The 19,367-nt window shown below is 44.5% G+C and overlaps 1 protein-coding gene across 5 annotated transcripts in view; it reads right to left on the bottom strand.

Moving 5' to 3' along the window:
• Window positions 1-19,367, bottom strand: part of BICRA (BRD4 interacting chromatin remodeling complex associated protein) — a 478,150-nt gene that overhangs the window by 390,327 nt on the left and 68,456 nt on the right. For 4 of the 5 annotated variants that reach the window (XM_078661099.1, XM_078661100.1, XM_078661101.1 and 1 more), the window contains exon 1: window positions 4,373-4,700. The exons of the other annotated variant lie outside the window; for it this stretch is intronic. The gene's annotated coding sequence lies outside the window, so the exon portion shown is untranslated. Of the gene's footprint in view, window positions 1-4,372; window positions 4,701-19,367 lie in introns of those variants that run through there. 5 annotated transcript variants of the gene reach the window in all.

Raw genomic sequence — 19,367 nt, forward strand, 5'->3', positions numbered from 1 at the left:
TCGTCAACTATGTTCACAGCACAGACCCCTACATCGGCGGGGGGGGTTAAAGCTGGTGCCTCATTAAAACAACCACTAATGCATTATTAGGTTTAAAGAGTTGGCAACATACACCATAGGTTGAGAAAATGCAATGAACTGCACAAAACTGTTCCCAAACATTTCCATTTCAACAGGTCCACCAGCACTCAGGAGAAATGAGAGGGCGTGTAAATGGCAGAGCCACAAGCCCAAGTCTCATCCCAGTTTTGTTCTGTGCCTGTAAATATATGGTGTGGGGGGCAGGAATGATCAAATTGGTTTATCAAGAGTACAAAGCACAACCAATACTGGAATACAAAATGCATGGACACAAAAAATGACTACCATTGAATACAATTACATACACACTGTAACCAAAGCAGAAGACCAATAGAGCCCTTCCCATGCGAAACCCACAACTAACAGTAAAGAGTATGCTAGTGGAACATTCAGCAGTGCCAAGAGGCCATGAAATGACAAAACACACTGGACAAAAAAAGTGTTAACAAAACAAACCTTAGATTATTTGCTTGGGTATATGCTGGGAATTGAAGGTAACTAGTTAAATCCTGAAAGTGCCATACATTACAAGTTTTTGGGGAATGTCTAGTGCAAGTATGGTTCCATAGGTTACTATAAAACGAGTATGTTAGTCTTTTTTTGCCTTTGGATAGTAACTTTAATGTACCTCATCTGATGTTTTTCAGTGGCATTCTTAGGTTTTGTTAAATAGTTGCCATTTACAGATCTTAGAAAGAAGTTCACTTGCCGCTTTCTTAGTGAATGTATTTTCTATGATCTACTTAGAAAAGTGCCCTGGGTGAATCAGTACCCATCTTGTAACAGCAAAAAGGGTTGCCCATCTTCTCTGGAGTTAAAGAGAGTGGGTCCAGAGTGTAGCCAGAGACCCTGCATACTTGGCACAGGAATAATAGGCAAAGTGCATGGATAAAGCCACTTCTTAGGGCAAGTGCCTGCTGAGCAGATGGGTACGGATACACCCAGGGCACTTGTCCAAGTAGATCATAGAAATACATTCACTAAGAAATGTGTATACATTCTGTAAATGTGAGAATTTCAAATGGGAGGCTAAAAATTGAGTTAGTACCCCCAGACTGATTTGTGGGAGCAATGCAAATACATTGAACAGAATATAGTATGGCCAATGAGTAGCCTCAACTGAATCTAGAAAAGCTCCAACCTTCCCATTAAAATGACATTTTAGATTTTTTTATATTTGTTTGTGAATTAAATAGTGTTTTAAAATGTGTGTATATGTTTGATGAATGTTTGCTTCTGCATTTCTTGGGTATTGCTTTGTGGTTCAAATAATCTTAAATGCTTATGCTGGGCCCCCGGATTCTAGTAATGAATCATTGGAGGTCCCTGGATTCCAGTGTTGATTAATTGACGTTCAACCAAAGTCAAAAGGTTAAGAACCACTGCACTCGAGAGAATTACATTATGTGCAGATTCGTCAACCTGGGTCAAAACTAGGAGGAAAACGAGAATGCTTTTCCTGGATGAAGCGAAAAGTAACAATGATTACACAAGCACCAACTTTCTATTCTTATTTTTACATCCTGTAGTTAGGATGAGGAACGTCATTGCTCTGGCTCAAAGAATTTTGATTCCGCAAAAACGTGCTGTTGCACGCTTCATTCAGAGTTGTGGGTGGCACGTTTGCACAAGTGGTACCTCCACTGATCGACCAGTGTAAATCTCCAACCCGGTGGGTCATCCGCCAAAGTTCCTCCCAGTCACAGCAATGGTTTCCCTGCTCTTTTGAGGGCAAGCGAACATCACTGACTTTTACTGCTCATGTCCAATACGTCAGGTATGGAGGACATGGGCTAGGAAAATATAGAAGGCCCATGTGCACAGGACAAGAAGTGGATACCCTGCATATCAGGGGTCACTTGTTTTTTGTTTCAAGGAAAAAAAGCTCCTACTTCGGGAGTTTATTTTATTAAAACAATAAAGTATGCCAATCAGCTCTTTACACTTAGGCCCACATGAAAACTTGAGGTGATGGGAGGGAACTCAGACAGTGCTTAAATTGAGCCGTGTCTCCTAGTGCTCAGCACCGCCATTTAATTTTATGCACTTGTGGCAGGCTGCCACTTCGTGCAGCTGTCTGTCTAATTTAAAGATAGCACAGCAGGTATTTATTAATTCAATATACATTAAAATGATAACACCTGCCTTCCAGGTTATTGTTTTAGCTTAGGGGGTCCTGGAATAATCAGAATTGTCACATATGTAGAAGTGAGATGGTTAGGAGTTATGTTAGTATTGTCACTGGCAGCAATGGGTGGGGCGATGGGTGGGGCAATGCGTGGTGCAAGCTAAAGTGGGCTCCTGACGAGGGCCCTGGCACTTCTTGTTTTACTAATTAAGCACCGGTGCTAGCTCAATGTCCATCAGCTAATGGTAATATTTGCGTGCGGGCACACATTGATAGCCCACTGTAATGATGCCACAGCTACTGTGTTTCATTTACATCAAAATGCAAAAAATAGATCCATAAAATGGCCAATAATAGGTTGCTTTACTTTAATGGTCTTGAGGAATAAAGGCAGGGGCGGGTGGTAGTACCATGAGCATAAAGAATTACAAAAAAAAAATCTTTTTTAATGATCCAAATACTGTTCTATCTCAGTAACGAAAACGTGGTTACTTTAAATGATGATCTTTTGATTGCGAGTCAAACTACACCAAGGCTTAAAGCATGTTTCAATCCTTGATGCTTTACAAAAATAAATAGACAAAAGTGACTTACTCCAACGGGCTGAACACACTTAATAAAATACAAAAGCATTGGCAGAGCTGCCAGGCCCTCATCAATGAAAAAACACATTGGCTAACTGCAAAAATATTTTGTTAGTCTCAAAAAGCACACATTGTCATGGTAGTCCCCAGTACTTTGCGTCCGACTTGCACCTTGCAAAAGGAAGGAATGCCGTCCTTTACATTGAAGTTATCCAATGGCTTTAGTTGGCTGGCGCGTTGCGCCGTGCTTTATGTTGTAGTGGGCAGAAGAAACGTAAATGACAAAAATAGACAAACAGGGCAGAACGAAAGAAAACAAGCATATAATACATTTCATATTTGTAGAATTAAAAAGTCCTGGCTAATGTCAGGCTAAAAAAACTTACATACTAATCATATGAGTGCTTCACTAAGCTACAGTAACAAACTGTGGTAGGACTAACATTGCAGGCACTTGCAATTGTTCACACAAGTGGGCATCCCTGCTCATGGGCAAATCGGGAATGGTGACCGGACCCAAATAGGTGAAGATTTGACGTGTCGGATCAGGAAGGAGGATACGGCTGAACTCGACGAGTCGGATCAACAAATACATCGGGATTACAAGAATTCCCAAAACAAATACGCAACTCCACGCAAAGCACAACACTTTTTCAATGACTGCAGTGGGTTGTTTACAGCAACGAAGTCACTGCCTTTCAAAAGTTGGATTTCAGTTTGCATCTGGCATCAAGTAAGCAGACCAGGCAAGAGAGGTATGCAACATGTGATTTATACAGTATATATCGGAAGCACGCCGGATCCTGGGCACTTGTGTAACTTTGAAGGATCAGGTGTTGCGGGTCCTGCATTGAAGTGAATGACACTTCAAATGTTCACTGAGGCGGGTTGTGACATTCAGTGTTTCACCTAAACAATGTCGTGCCTAGCAGAAATAGCCATGCAAATTGGGGGGGGGGGTCTCTCATACAGTATCCGCTATGCATCACCTTCTCTCGACCTGTACCACCAAGACTAATATTCCCTTCCGCATCCCAATCTTTTGCCACACCAAGGTAAGTGTATGTCCCCCATCCTTGATTTGCCCTCCAGGGTGATGTCCAGCAACTCGCACTCCCTGTCACAGGATCCTCCATCCAGTGATTCCAGCCCACAGGAGTATTCTCGAGGATGCTGCATCGAACACCCTTCCTTCCCTTGTGCCACTGACAGTGGTGTGACTAATATCCCCCTCACCACACACGTATATTTCTACATTAAAAAACCCTCCTCCAATCCTGACTTCCACGATGACGTGCCGTATAATACGGCCGCCTTCTCTTCATGGTGCACCGCCCCAGGCCTACGGTCCTGTGTTGCAGTCCACCCCTCTGTATATGATGGCAGGGTAGTACTGTTCGCCACCTCCCCCTCCCCCCTTGAGGTGTCGATATGTACACTGGGGCCTCTGTCCCGGTATGCCTGATACCCTCTTCCCTCAAGGAAGGCGGGGCCTTCTCGCCCACAGGGAGTGGGAGCTGGTAACCCTCCCTCCCAGCACCGGGCTCCCCTTTAGCGTCCCGCGCTCTTTCGCACTCACCGTGGTGTGTCTGAGCGGCGGCGGTAGCACGGGCTCTCCCGGGCCTCTCTGCACGGGCTGCCAGGACCCCGGCGGCAGAGATAGGGCTGCCCGCAGCGGCGCCTGATTCGAAGAAGCACAAAGGAGGGGTCACGGAAGGAGGCGGGGGGTGAGACAAATCGAAAGAAAAAAGAACCGGGGCTACGGTTAGACACATAAAACGAAGGTGGAGGGATAAACAATTTAGGAATATTAACGGGATGGTGGTCCCAAGGGAGGTAGCAAGGGGGAGGAGTCGGAGGGTATGGGAGGAAATGTTGACTATAGAGTGCATCGAAGCAACACTAGTGGAAGGGAGGAGCAAGCACGTAAGGGAGGAGTCTTTGAGAGCAATACTAAAAGGAAGGCAGGGAGAACAGAGCACACAGACTGAAGCCAAATAATCGGTCAAAAACGGGCGGCGAGTCTAAGATGCAACCAGAAACTGTAGTGGTAGTAGTATTGGTAATAGGGGAGGACAGGGACCATTGAACGTAATAGGGACTAACACAGGGATGGTGGGGAAGGCAGCACTATGGGTACGCAAGTTCATACATTCCCTCATTTGATAACAGCTTAGAAAACGAATAAGGGAATATAATTTGCCCATTTCCTCGCACTGACGTAAAGGAAGTTTCACACTAGAGGATAAACGAAGCAATTGTTGCTTTAAAAATCCAGTCTCACACCGATCTTGCGAACATTGGCATTTATGCAACCTAAGGGGCCTGCCATTTCTACCAAGTTACACTATCTTGTGCTAATGATTGAGACAGTAATTTTGCATTAAAACCTCAAGCATTTTGTTTCTTTTATGTTCAATTTTACAAGTGTGTGTTTATTTAAAAGTTGACTTTTCTGTATTCGGGCTCGACACTTTGTTACAGGCGATATCGAGTTCACAGTACATGGAGGAGTAAGAGCAGGGGGGGACAGGGGATCAAACCAGGATGCACCAATAAGAGCTTTGATAAAATTCGGGCGAAGGAGAAAGTGTGTGGAGGAAAAAGAGGGGGGGGGGGTGGTAGGGTGACGAGATATTGAGAACTAATAAAAACCGGGACATTTAGCAAACACAGAAGTGGGTCTACAATTTTACATCAACGGAGCGGCAAAGAAACACAGAAGAGGCACTAAGAAAATAAATAACATGTAATTTTTAAAACCAGCATCAAACCTGTACATTAAATTGCTCACTTATAAATAACAGCTGCTAACTAGCCCCGCTTTGGAACACCTAAAAAAGTGCCTCTCACTCTTTTAAGTAGAACCTCCCTAAAAATAGGGACGTGAGCCAAATTGGTCTAAATCTGCAGGGACAGTTGGTGAAAAACCGCTACTGTCCCGGCAGATCCGGGACACATGGTTACACGAAGTACAAGGGTGTACCTTGTTGAATACAAACCCTAAGAACAGTTAAATAACAGGATGAAAATGCTGTAGCATAAAAAAACATGATTAACGACAGTCAATTTGATTTCAAAGCAGTCTAAATGCGTTTTAAAAAGTGCATTTGGAGCCCATGATCATGTGTCCTGACTAGGGTAATGAACCAGCGCGTGGTCAGAGGATGAGGAAGGGGCCCTCGAGCTTGAAAACCTAAAAGGGATACATTGAGCTCAAGGGGATGAAGCAGAGAAAATAGCGAGGCTAAGGAAGGCTGAAGATAGCCAGGGAAAGAGTTCCCATACACATTCCCCGATTTGCAGTGGCTACACAGTTGCATGGGCCTAGACTCCACATCTGGAACAGTCCAGAGATCTGATGACCGGACTAAGGAGAGTTACAAACCAGGGAAACCCAGCAAGGTCAAAGTAGGCAAAACAGTACAGGAGGAGAAAGATATCCACCCTTATAGTAGTAGAGGTGGGGATACCCAATTACTAACTACTTATGTGTGCAGGCCTAACCGGAAGAGAGACTTGTCTGGCCACCCATAAAGAATCCCCAATATATAATGCTGTGGGTAGACACCTGGGGTGGGGATCCACCCTAGAGTATATGCCATAACTGTCAATATGAAGGGGTGGGGGCAGGAGAGAAGGGAAGCATCTATTAAGGACATGAAACGGCAAAGCAGGGAAATAATAAGCAGGGGAGCAACCTGGAAAGCAAAATGACAAAGACAAGCAACTGTGCCCAACTAAAGATGATGCTGACAAGATCACTTGCAGCCAGATTCATCAATGCAACATTCTGCGAATTCCAAATTGCGATATTTACCGAATCGCAATTTAGAATTCGCAGAATGGCATTCATGAAGAAATGCGCGCAAAAAATGCGATTCGCAAATCGGCCGCAATTGCCGATTGCGATTTTGCCCCAATCGCATATTAATCGCAGATTCGGCCGATTTCTTGGTTGAAATTGCGATTTCGCAATTACCGAAATCGCAATTTGCGATCTCGCTAACTGCGAGATCGCAAAAACGGGAAGTCGCATTTCTATTCCAATGATGACATCACAACCAGGAAGTAGGCTGTTCCCTCCCTCATTCAGACCACTGAGCCTGATAGTGGAAGCAGGACTGTGAAGAGCTCCACAACAGTGAACTTGCAGCACCACAGCAGGACATCCACAAGCTCCAAAATGTCACAGGAAGCAGCAGGGAGCAGTGCCCCAGGGAGGAAGAGGAAGATGAAGTTCTCGGAGCAAAAACTTGAGTTCCTAATTGAGGGGGTCTGTAAGGACCATGCACGCCTGTTTGGCAAGGACTCCAGGAGGGTGCCAGAGGCTGACAAGCGCCGCATCTGGCTGCGCATCCGCGCCAAGGTAAATTCTGTCGGAGTGACCCAGCGGTCAATAGACGATTTGAAAAAGAGGTGGTACGACCTCAGAGGGCGTGCCAAAGAGCGAATTGCGGAGAGGCTGGGGGAGCGACTTGCCACCGGTGGCGGAGACCCCACTGCCACACCCAACACCCCACTGGAGGACCTCGTGGAGGACACCCTGACTCCTGAAGCCTGCGTGGGGGTCATCCAGCTTGACTCGTCCCGACCCACCCAACAATCCCAAGGTAAGTGCCATGCGACTGCGAGCCCATCCCCTAACAGTGCCCATGACCCCTGAGCTAGCAATTTGACAACCCCAGTACTGCAGGCCATGCACACCTGAAATGCCCTATTGCATTGTGGGAGTTGTAGTGTAAAAAACATTCCCAGATAGCCCAACACAGGCAGACCTGTCAATTCAAAATAATTCCAAAAGCCAGTCAGGGAAAGCAGGCCTGCATGCATGTAGCAACATCTCATGTGCAAGCTACATATCATTAATCACGCACCCATTTACATCACAGGTGCAGCAGAACAGGCCAGCACCGACAGCGAGGCCCTACATATAGATGAGTACCCGGAGGACACCGAGGGTGAGGGCCAACCTGAACCAGGACCATCTCAGCCACCTGCAGCAGTACCACCACCACCACCCCATGTGGGCAGGGCCATCCCTGCAGCCACAGGGGGCCAGCAACCACCCCAACCAGAACCCACGGCAGCGGTACAGGCCACACCACCATCAGCCAGGAGGCAGACGAGGCGCACAGCCGCAGTCAGGTCGCATTCCAGCGGACTGACGCGCCAGCAGCGTGACACCACAACACGCGCGGGCAGGGCTGTCCATGCACGGGATCCTGGCCTGGCTATTGAACGCCGCATGCTTGCAGTACATTAGACGCAGGCGCGTCACCTGGCTGCATACATCTGCAGCTCACCAATACCGCGCAACATGTTGGACAGCTGACCACAGCTGTGCGAGAGAACAACCAGATCCTGGTCGCCCAGCAGGACATCACCCACCGCCAGCTGCTGACCCGCCTGTCAGCCTACACCCGGTCCAATCATATCATTGGCAATGCAACCTCTCAACTTTCCCGCCGGTCACTTGCAATGCAAGTGCAAATGGTCCAGTGTTGCCAGGACGTTGCCAGGGCACTTAATCAGGTGACAGCAGCAGTGCTCAGTCTGCAGCCAACTGCCCATGGAGAACCAGGGGGTGGTGATGATGCCAGCGAGGGCACGTCAAGCCACAGCAGCATGTCCTTGCTGCCGATGACTGAACGCCGCCGCAGCAGCAGGCCCACTGCAGCATCACGGGCCAACACTGCAATTGAGGACAGCGAGAGGCGACTGGGTGCGTCTGGACGGAGGCGTCAGTGACTCTTTTCACTCTGCCTGCAGGGCCATGCAGAATCTGCAAGCAAGCCCTCTACCCCTGCATGGGGACGTATGACGCAATACTGTTCCCATGTGCAATCATTGACAACAAAAGCCATATTATTGAGATGAAACAATAAGAATTTATGGTTTCACTTAAATCCGACTCATGTCATTATTACATTTGTCATGCATGAGTGCAGTGTTGTGTGAGGGGAATGTGGGAACTAGAAACAGTTAATAGTGATGTGGTTGCGGCGCCTGTGTCCTTCTGCAGGATTCTCCCTGCGTGCATGACACACATGTGCAGGTGGGCGGTTGTCCCCTTCCGATTCACTGCCAGAGATCTCGACAGGTATCCTGCGCTTGGTAGCAATCTTGTGGAGTATTGCACACACGGCCACGATGCAGCAGCAGACCTCAGGCTCGTATTTGATGGCCCCACCAGTCTTGTGAAGTATGCGGAATCTGCTCTTCAAAAGGCCAAATGTTCTCTCAATGCAATTTCTTGTGCGTATGTGTGCAGCATTGTAACGCCATTGCTGTGGTGTTGCAGGGTTGAGGTATGGGGTGAGGAGGTACTCACGGAGACCGTAGGCGCTGTCACCTAAATGAAAGGAGCAGAGGGTGAGTGCCTGTTCTGCGCAGCTACATGATCACAGTGTACTATTTGGGGGCATGTGTACTTATCTAGTAGGTGTCCTTCGCCAAAGTCTCCCCTGGCCAATCGTGTGTGAAGGCCGCTGTGCCGGAATATGAATGAGTCATATGTGCTCCCCGGGTATTGTGCCACTATGTCCGTGATGAAAGTCTTAGCGTTGCACACCATCTGGATATTGAGGTAGTGGTATGACTTGCGGTTGGGGTACATGTATTCCGTTTGTGCTGGTGGGCAGATGTGGATGTGGGTACAGTCAATGCATCCAATTACATGTGGGAATTGCGCAACGTTGTAGAAATGTAGCTTGGTCTCATTCAAGTCCTGTTGGGTGGTCGGGCATGAGATGTAGTGGTGTAGCCGGGTCAGCATAGCCTCCATGAAACTCCTTAGGCAGCGGGACATGGTGCTCTGGGAGATCTCCCCTGCAACAGCGACTATCCCCTGGAAGCTTCCGGAGGCCAGTAGGTGCAGGCAGCACAAGACCTGGACATGGGTGAGCACGGCATTGGTCCTCCTTGTTGGGTGCTGCATGAGGGGGTCCAGGTCCCGGATCAGCTTGATGATCATTGGCCCATTCAGGCGGTACTTAGAGTAAATTTGCTCCGCAGTTTGGCCCAGCAAGGTGACCCGCAGACGGAATATTCACTCCTGGATCCTGCGTCTGTTCCGTGCTGCAGCCTGGAGCCTTCGCCGCCTGACCACCATGTAGAGTCCTGGCATTGTGAGAGTCCTCATGCTACTACTGTGTTTCCTTAAGTGTGTTTGTTCAGGACTGCACCTGTGGCTCGTTAGTATTTATTATTATTTTTTTACTTAATGGTTACCACCTGCTTTTGGTTCTCCTTAAATTGCGCCTCGCAAATAGCGATTACCAGCTTTTTCGCAAATTGCGAGTTGTCATGAATTGCGTTTATGATTATTTAGCGAAATCGCAAAACAAATAGCAGAATCCATGGATTCTCGCTATTTCCAATTCGCTATAGGGGTTCCTCCTAGATTCTGCGATTTAATTTTGAGATTTCGCAAATTTATTTTTGCGAATTCGCAATTCCTGTGTTTTTGACATGATGAATTGCTTTTCTGTTAATTGCAATCGCAATAGCTAATTTGCAGCTATTGCGATCGCAATTTTGCTTCATGAATCTGGCTGTAAATGTTTTGTGCGCAAATTCTTCAACAAGATCAGAAGAGATTTCCACCGGCTGCCGATACACAAATGCTGCCAATTCAAACTCCTCACACATGCATACAAGGCACTGCACAACATTGGACCAGTACACCTCAGCTCCCGCCTCCACTTCCACCAGACACCTACGCTCTGCCTCTCTCTTTCTTGCAAACACTCTCCACATCTGCAGAAGCAGAACAGGAGTGCTAGCCTTCTCATACATTGCTTCCAAAACATGTAGCACCCTTCCTTTACACCTAAGGTCCTGCTCCTCGCTTCTGGAATTCCCTAAGAAACTGAAGACTTGGCTTTTCAAGAAGAACCTCTAGACGACCTTCGTTCCTGCTCCAGTACCTGAATACCCCTTGGTTGATTAGTCCAGCTTTACAAATCCCTGTATCATAACTTGACAGCTGTGATATTTTTTTAATTTATCTAGCTGCCTACACTTGAACTTTCAGTCACACCCACATTACATTGGAACGCTATTAATGTGTCTTAGATTACAAATGTAGTTTCTTACTTCATGTTAAGGAAGGTGGGGGTCCCAAGAGGAAGGGTGTTGTAGACCACCAACCTTAACATACAGCCGACCAGGACTGCATGCATAATACAACAAATAATAGAATATTCAAGCATGATCCATCAGCATTTATGCACACTAAAGATAATGATTATGCCAGACATGCTTACAACAAACATAGCCTATAACATCCATGGACTCAATATTCCGGTGAAGCTCATCAGTTTCCTAAGGGAAGGAGTAAGTCTGACGTCTGCCACCTGCTGGACACTCATTTCCTGTGAAGGCCCAGCAGTAGACTTTCATGTAGGTATTTTCCAGAGTGACATGTTTCTTTTGCAACAAAAAAAGTGAAAAGTGTACGCTTAAGGCAAGACAAGCAGGATACATAGTTCAGGAAAGCCATGCCTATAAAGAACGCAGCTGGTTACCGATTAATGGCATACTTGGAGGAAGAAGGAGCTCTCTAGCCTCACTGTACATACCAAACACCAGACAGGAGTGGGGGAATAATTGCAGAAACCCATATTACCCCTATTGATAGAAGAGGATGTCAACATGGTAATGAAGTGGTACAAAAGGGGGTGGTGATGGACGGAGCATCTGAACCAATCAAACACTCACACCCAGTCAACAGATCTGGGTTTAATCCATCACCGTTCTTTAGCCCACTCTGCCACCCCAGTTCAGACATGGCCATATGCAAATCAGTCTGACCCTGTGCCTCATGGGAACAGTCCAGCCCGAACTGCCAAGCCATGCCTTCCCTGGACCGGAAACAAGCGTCCGAGGACCGGTTTCTGGCATTTCAGCCGTCTTCAGCCCGGCTTGCTTGAATCCAGTGGCAAAGTGAGCAGTATCAGTAAAACACAACAAAGTTGGCGGGAAATCAGTAGCTATCTCTGAAGATGCTGGGAAATTACTAGAGGTTATGGACTGGATAGTCCTTTGGTGCTATAGTCACCCACTCGCCAGTCTTCTCACACTATTCTTCCACCCATAAAACATATACATTTACTAGCAGAAATATGCCAGGTCCAAATCATGGAGAAGGATGACCAGGCCCTGATCACATTATCGGACCATGGCCCACTCACCAGTGCCATGGAGTGATCTCCAATGCAGAAAGGCCTCTGGAGGCTTAAGTAAACTATAATGAAAGACCCACTAACTAGAACTAAGGTAGCCTCATGTATTAAAGATTCTCTCAAATATAAAGTTAATGGAAATATAAGTACAGCAAACTCCTGGGTTGCTACAAAGGCAATAATACAAGGACTTTTTAAAGTGGAGGCTGATAGAGCTAAGCAGTAACAATAGCAAATGGTAACAAGCCTAAGACAAGAACTCCAGGAAGCAGAGAGTAAATACAAGACAACACAGCCTTGCTAAATGGCTTGGCAAACATTTGTAGTTCTAACAGGCCTGATTATAGGGAGAGGTGTGGCGCCGCGGCCAGGGCGACTGACGCTGGAATCTGGGGACCACGGTTCGATCCCCGGCTCCGGCGGCAGGTTAGCCCAGCACCATGTGACTCTGGGCAATAGCTCGCTTAATCTTCCCGACGGCCCCCAGCGCCTAGAGACCCTTACGGGTGATTGTGCGCTTTACAAATGTGGACTTTTATTATGACCCTAGAACTTGACTGACATAGCCCACTACCATGAATCGCCTTAATGCTAAATATTACATAGCGGCAAACAAGGTGAAGCATCTATAAGAAGCCAAGCTGTAGGTGCACCAAACCAGATACTTTATTGAAGAGATCTGCATAGAGTCAACAAAGACAGCCGTCTCTGAAGAAGCCAGACTAACCTGCTTTCACACATTTTATATTGACCTATAATCTGCAAAACTAAGTTAGGCAGCAGATAGGGAAAGCTACCTATCAGACACTCCTTTGTCAATATTATCTGAGGCAGACAGGGGAGACCTTGAATCAAAGAAGAGACCCTGGGAGCAATACAAAGTCTTAAATCAACGAAAGCCCTTGTCTCTAATTACTTCTTGACAAAATTCTATTAAAAAAATTGCACCGTTATTGTTGGAGCCCTCAACACATCTGATGAATGAAATAATCTCAAAAGCCACCCAAACTCCCCAACTGAGATAGAAGTTTTTACAAGCCTAATTCGTAATCTAGGGAAAGACTCATCTTGCTGCATAACCTGGATGTGAAATTCTATATCAAATTACTGGTGACATCACTGGACAACCTACCACCTTAGCTGATCCACTCTAATGAAACAGGCTGCATTCCAGTTAGGAAGAAATATGACAATACAAAGAAAGTCCCGCACATTATAGATGTTGTGTGGAGAGGAGGCAAAGCTACATACAGTCTTATTGTCACTTGACGCTAAAAAGTCATATGACTGGCTAGACTCGACCTTTTTCACAGTTGTCCAGAGGAAGGTGGGAATGGGTCATGGTTTTATAAGGAGAATCATGGTGCAGTGCCAAAACCCAGGGGCAAGAATACTGGTGAACGGCAAGCATAAAAGAGACACTAGATAGGGATGCCCCCTGTACCCATGTTTGTACCAGTTCTTCAGCCTTTTCTACAGCGAGTGCTAGACACGCCAGACAAGAGGGGAGTGAAGTTGGGGCGAGATAATTTTAAAGTAACAGCTTTTGTCAATGATAGAAGAGAAACGGTTATCAAACCAGCGCAATTTATTCTAGCACTGCTGAAAGAGCTATGGGAATTCCAGATGGTATCAGCATTTAGGATTAAATTGGCAAATTTAGAGAATACAAATCTTAATGCTCTTTCAGTGGTTATACAAACTGTGCAGACTGAGACTACTTTTAAGTGGGTGAGAAATCTTGAATATCTAGACATAGTGGTAGCCACTTACCCTAGACATTGAATATAATTAAGGTTATATTTATCCACATGCTGAAGATTGAATTAGCCAATTGGGGATATACTGCTTGGGCCAAGTAGCAGCTGTACAAATGGCAATTGTACTGAAAATACTATGCCTGTTCCATGCGCTACTACTGGGGATACCAAAGAGAGATGTACAAGTATTTCTACCATTTGTAAGGTCTTGTTCTGAATGATAATTGAGCTAGGTGGGCCAAAATTTACTTCACAAATGAAACTGCCATGAAGATCGGAGTACGGGTATGGTAGAGGTGTTTGAGATCGCTAGCTTTCTCACAAGGCTTCTAAATGACATTGAGGTACACATTACAGGAGTCTAAATTGATGAGTTACTAAGGAAGAATAGGACTATTTGTTAGGTGATAGAATTATAATGTATGGAAGCCTCAGTTACGGTATAGAACCCTGCATTCACTTTTCTTTTTGCAGTCTCATTGTGACTTTGCTAGGGGAAACATCATTTATCACGAAGGCATTACCACTAATAACGTTTACCACGGGTCACTTACCACGCAAACGTCTTTACAACGAGGGTGCCTTCCACGACCGTCTTTACCACGCAAGTACGTTCTGCGTGGGCTGGGGGGGTTCGGAGGGGGCTGGTGGGGTCTCCCCCCCCCCCCAAAAAAAAAAAACCAAAGGAGCGGATTACTTAAATAAAAAAAACGCAGTTGAGTACCACCGAAGTAAAAGGAAAGTGCCTCCCCCAAAGACGTGCCGTGTACGTCAAAATAGCAGTCCTTTTTTAATTTTGGTAGACGTGTTTTGACGCTTGTTTCCATGGTGGATGGAAGTACGGGCTGCTGGTGAAAGACGGGAAGGTGACAGGTAAGAAAATAATCTTTATAGAAAATATATATATATTTAAGCGCACAGTAAAATAAAAGAATAAATAAATCTAAGGTAATTTGTAGTTTATAAAAGTTGAAAAAAACGATCGATTGGGTTGAAAAGCAGTTACTACATACTCTAGAAATACTTTTTTGCCGATCAGTTTCATTATGTTAATTACAGAGACATTTAGGCTTAATGGACGTTTCTTCGCGTGGAATAATCCTTCGTTGAAAATTCCAGCGTGGTAAAGCCACTTGCGAACTAAAATTTGCGTTGTAATGCCATGCGTGGAACTAGTAATCGTGGAAAAATCATATATTCCTTTGCTAATCACCTCGAATATTAAAATGATGAAAATGACAGCTACTCCACTGTAATATCTTGCTACTTGTAAGCTGTGACTTCCCAAGGCCTGCTCCCAGAGCGAGCAGACGGTGTGAAATGCAGGTGACTATTCAGAATTACAAATGTCTCTAAAACAAAGGCCGGGAAATCTAGCGCACTAGGTCTCTTTTGAAGTTCAAGAGACATTTATAGCAGTATGTTTAGTGCACTGCTGGAGTTAGTCACAAGAAAACAGTATCTATCACTAGATGTCTATACATATTAATTCACAGCCAGCTCTGAAAACAACTGAGATGAAAATTAATATATGCATTTGCAACAAACTAGAGTTTGTATATTGCAGATTACAAATTCACTGTGTTTACATACAATCATGGAATATCTATCTTAATGAGCAGAAAGAGACAAAGAATGTATTAGAAGGTAGCAATGAAGGTGACTGGGACAGCTGTGTGTGTGCCTTGTATTATAAGGAATATAAATCATGCACTCCAACTAGCTGTGTCAGTGCAAAAACAACTCAAATGGCAGTTACGATTGTGCTGGTCGTATATTCCATCCAGAGTAGCGGGGAATTCACTACTTGTAAAGCAGGAAATCCATTACCCAGACGTGTCTTGAGTGACAGCAAAATAGTATGCTTTAAGATTTAGGATGATAGTGCTAGTGTCAGATTCAGTTGGTCTTAAGAACTAAAGCTTATTCTACAAAAAGGAATAACGTTTTTTGGATAAACTTTTCCAATCATTTAAAGCAACAGATATGTGAACTGTTTTTTAAATTGGAGATTGGAAACTATAGAATTTACGTAGCAGGTGTAGAGTTATAAGTATAGCTTGATGGAGGACTTGCTAGGTTAGGGGATTAAAGAAGAGGCAAAATCTATCCTGAAACACGTCAAAGGGCTCTGCCCACACATAAAACAAAGCACACAAACCAATGTTTGCTAGAGGGAAACATGAAAACATAAGGAGAACGTAAGGAAAATGTATGAGTAAAGCATACCCACATACATTCAATGACTTTGTGGAATGTTAGAAACATGCCGTATTACCCAGTTGTATAGCCTCAAGTCCAACCATACCTATTTACAGCCCGTTGACCATCGTTCATGTGCAAAAACTCTTAAAGTTTGTAATTTACTATCTATGTCCGTGTACCAGCGGCATTTTAGGGCTGTAATATTTATTGGCGGGCCTGGCCCATACAACTTCCAGCAACTGGCACTGGAGGTAATTTACATCACATTTCCTAAGGTGGTACCCAAATTTAATGATGTACTGCTGAACATTGAGCAGGAAAGAAAAATCCAACCAGTTCTGCTCATATTTAGAGGAGTTCATGTACAGACCTTGATGTTTAGGACTGGTGTAGCAAATAAATATTACACTCTGCTGCAGCTGCCCTTAAATGGGGGTAGAATACTGTCAAAAGTTTTAAAATGCATTTTGGTGAAGGATTCAAGTATGCAAGAATACCAGTACGAAGTCACATCATGGTAAAGGAGGGTTTAACCTAGGCGCTCTGCAGGGGGCACACTAAGAGTAGAAAAAGGGGCAAGGATCAAGGCATTTAACATGAGTGTACAACTTTAAATGTGGGAGACGCATGGGGGCTCACACATGGGTCGTGGTGGGAAAAATGGTCATAGATTATGGAGACATATATAGACGCTAGAGAAAGCTCCAAATAGAATTGAAGGTAAGGAAGTTTTTGTAAGTGTAAAGAGAAAATCAGTTTACGTGGCGGAGGGCTCTGGATCTCTGAATAGCTGGTTGGGTTTTTATCGGAGTAACAGAGTTTTTTTATTCCAAGAGTTGAACCCAGCAAGCTAGTTAGGATGAAATACAGAAATACAATAAGGTCATTATTAAGTTGAAACATTAGGACATGTTTAAAGCCACAACCAAGATGGGCGAGGTGGCATGTGTTTTCCAATTTAGATGCCATAAAAGCCTTTATGGAAAGGTGGCATGTGTTTTCCAATTTAGATGCTATAAAAGCCTTTATGGAAAGAATGAAGAAGCAGAATGACTGGGGACTAGTTAAAGGGGATTAGATACAGTGTTGTTTATTGATGGTTGGCTGCTAGTTCTTAACGGACATGTTAATGAGTTAGGTAATGGCTGGAGGGGGGGTTGTAGGGTGGTATCTAATTCGTAAAGCTGCTCTCTTGTCTCCTCCCACAGATCCTGTGTTTTATCTCAAATACATTATGAATCGAGTGGACACTTGCTAAATGACAGTATTTCACCCAGATAAGTAGATCCAGGTGGAATTTCTCAATTTGTCATTCTGAGTGGGTTGGGGTCTCCAGGTCGGGTAATCCAGGGTCTGCGAACTCTGAACCTAAACTTCTAGCCCAAGTTTCACCCAATGCAGTTGTGCACCTGATAAAACCGCTGGAGTGGCAGACATTAGGAGCACAGCCTGGCCCCTGCCCGACTACTGCGGCATGATAGGGGCAAAGGAGACGCATACTACACTCCCCAAAGAAGGTCCTACACCCTTCTCCTATCTCCATTCCCCCCAACCCACATGAGAAGGACGGTCCTCTGCCAATGGCAAATCTAGAGCTGAGTAACCACATTACCCTCCCATAACAGCACAACGCAGGGGTAGCAGCCAATGCTCCTGCCGAACTGCCCCAACCCATCTGGCATTTTCTTCCTGCTCTGAGCTGGCAAGAAAAGCAAATGTATTTATGGTGCCAAAGGACATTTTGCTGCCTGCATCATGCAAAATATTAAAACAGCAGATGGAGGTAGCGAAATGGAATGGATTACTGGATAGGACACAGCAGGGAGGCTGACTACAGCGAAAAGAAGTGTGCCTCTTCCAAGTTTTCCACTACATTCCCTAGTACTCTGTTGAGTTCCTCTGTGCAGCATACACAAGGATGACGTCCTGAAAGTACTGAATATATTTCCAGCTTTAGAATAGATTCTACAGAAGTTTTGGGAAGACTGTAGCGGCTGTTACTAATCCAAATGATATTCTTTTAAATCGATCCACGCCTTCTGAAGATATCGATGATGTGAAGTGCTTTGAGGCTTGGGTAGAGTGTTATCTGATAGTATGCAGATTGTAAATGCAACTTACTCAAGATGTTTGAACCACTTGATATAATTAGTATGTTGTTTATGTTCAATGGAGGATAGAGGCTTCATCATGTGTTTTTATTTACACTTCAATCCACACTAATAACTGAGTTTTCCATTCTTCATTTAAAAATCATCACGGGTGAAAGCCATTCGGTTGTTTCTATCTGTTCAATTACATGATTTTTCTCCATGTTTTTTAACATTTCTAACTTCGTCCTTTAGCACCACTGGAACTGGCTTGAGCTGATGTCTTGTTGAGAGTGCTCCTGCTTTTCCCATGATTTTATGGTCATACCGTTTTAATTCGTGTCTGTCCTCAAAACACTTGTGTTTTTTCAAAAGATTAACAAAATTCCTCTCCATGACTGAAACCTGTTCTTCCTGATTTAAGTGTCATATCCAGGTCATAGTGTTCTCTCCAAACTGGTACTGCTGGTCGCTTTTCTGCTATGTACACCAGACCCACACACTGTTCTCTTGTACTCTATTCTCGCTTCCCAGTAGCCTTGCAAATCTATTGCTCCAACACTGTAACCAATATGTTTTAAAATACTTCTCTATAATGTTTTTTTTTCAGACTAAACCGTATTTTACATTCCACTTTTAACCTTATCATCTCTTTAATCATCCAACTTTATTTTTGAAATGTAAACCCAATTAGGTTCCACACATCCCTCTTCTTTTAAGCACAAAATTAAGTTTTGTAGTTCGGCTATGTTGTATTCCTTGCCCCTTTCCACACTCTGAACATTCCTGTTTTTGTAATTTGTTCTGTACTTTTTTGCTAAATGGCCTCTTCTATTGCGTTTACTGCATCGCCTATCATGTGCAAGGCATCTTTTGCTGTATGATAGGTGTGTTTGGCTACCACATCTCTAGCAAAGTTTGTCTAGACTTTTGTTGTCCCTTTGTTTATAAATCTGCATGCTCTTGTTTCTTGTTTTATTTCCCAGAACCTCCTAGGTATTTTGTCTAGACTACATTTGTTTCATATAATTCCTTCTCTGGTTCTTCCATTAATATGCTAAGCTATCACACACAGTTTGTTAATTGTACTTGTAATTGAGCTAGTCAAATTAATTCTGGCACTGTGGAATTCCAACTGAAGTATAGATGCTGCTGTATCTTCTTATCCTTGAATTGGTCTGTTAGGCAGTTCCTTACTAACTGAACAGTCATTTCTCAAAAATTATAAGCTACACAAAAGATTTGCAAAGTCAGATATTGTCCTTGGTTTTTAAAAAGGTGTGGGGCCCCGTATTATGCATTGTGATTATTTGCACCCGACGTACTTTTTA

Source organism: Lissotriton helveticus, chromosome 9 (genome assembly GCF_964261635.1).
Source record: "Lissotriton helveticus chromosome 9, aLisHel1.1, whole genome shotgun sequence".
NCBI lineage: Eukaryota > Metazoa > Chordata > Amphibia > Caudata > Salamandridae > Lissotriton > Lissotriton helveticus.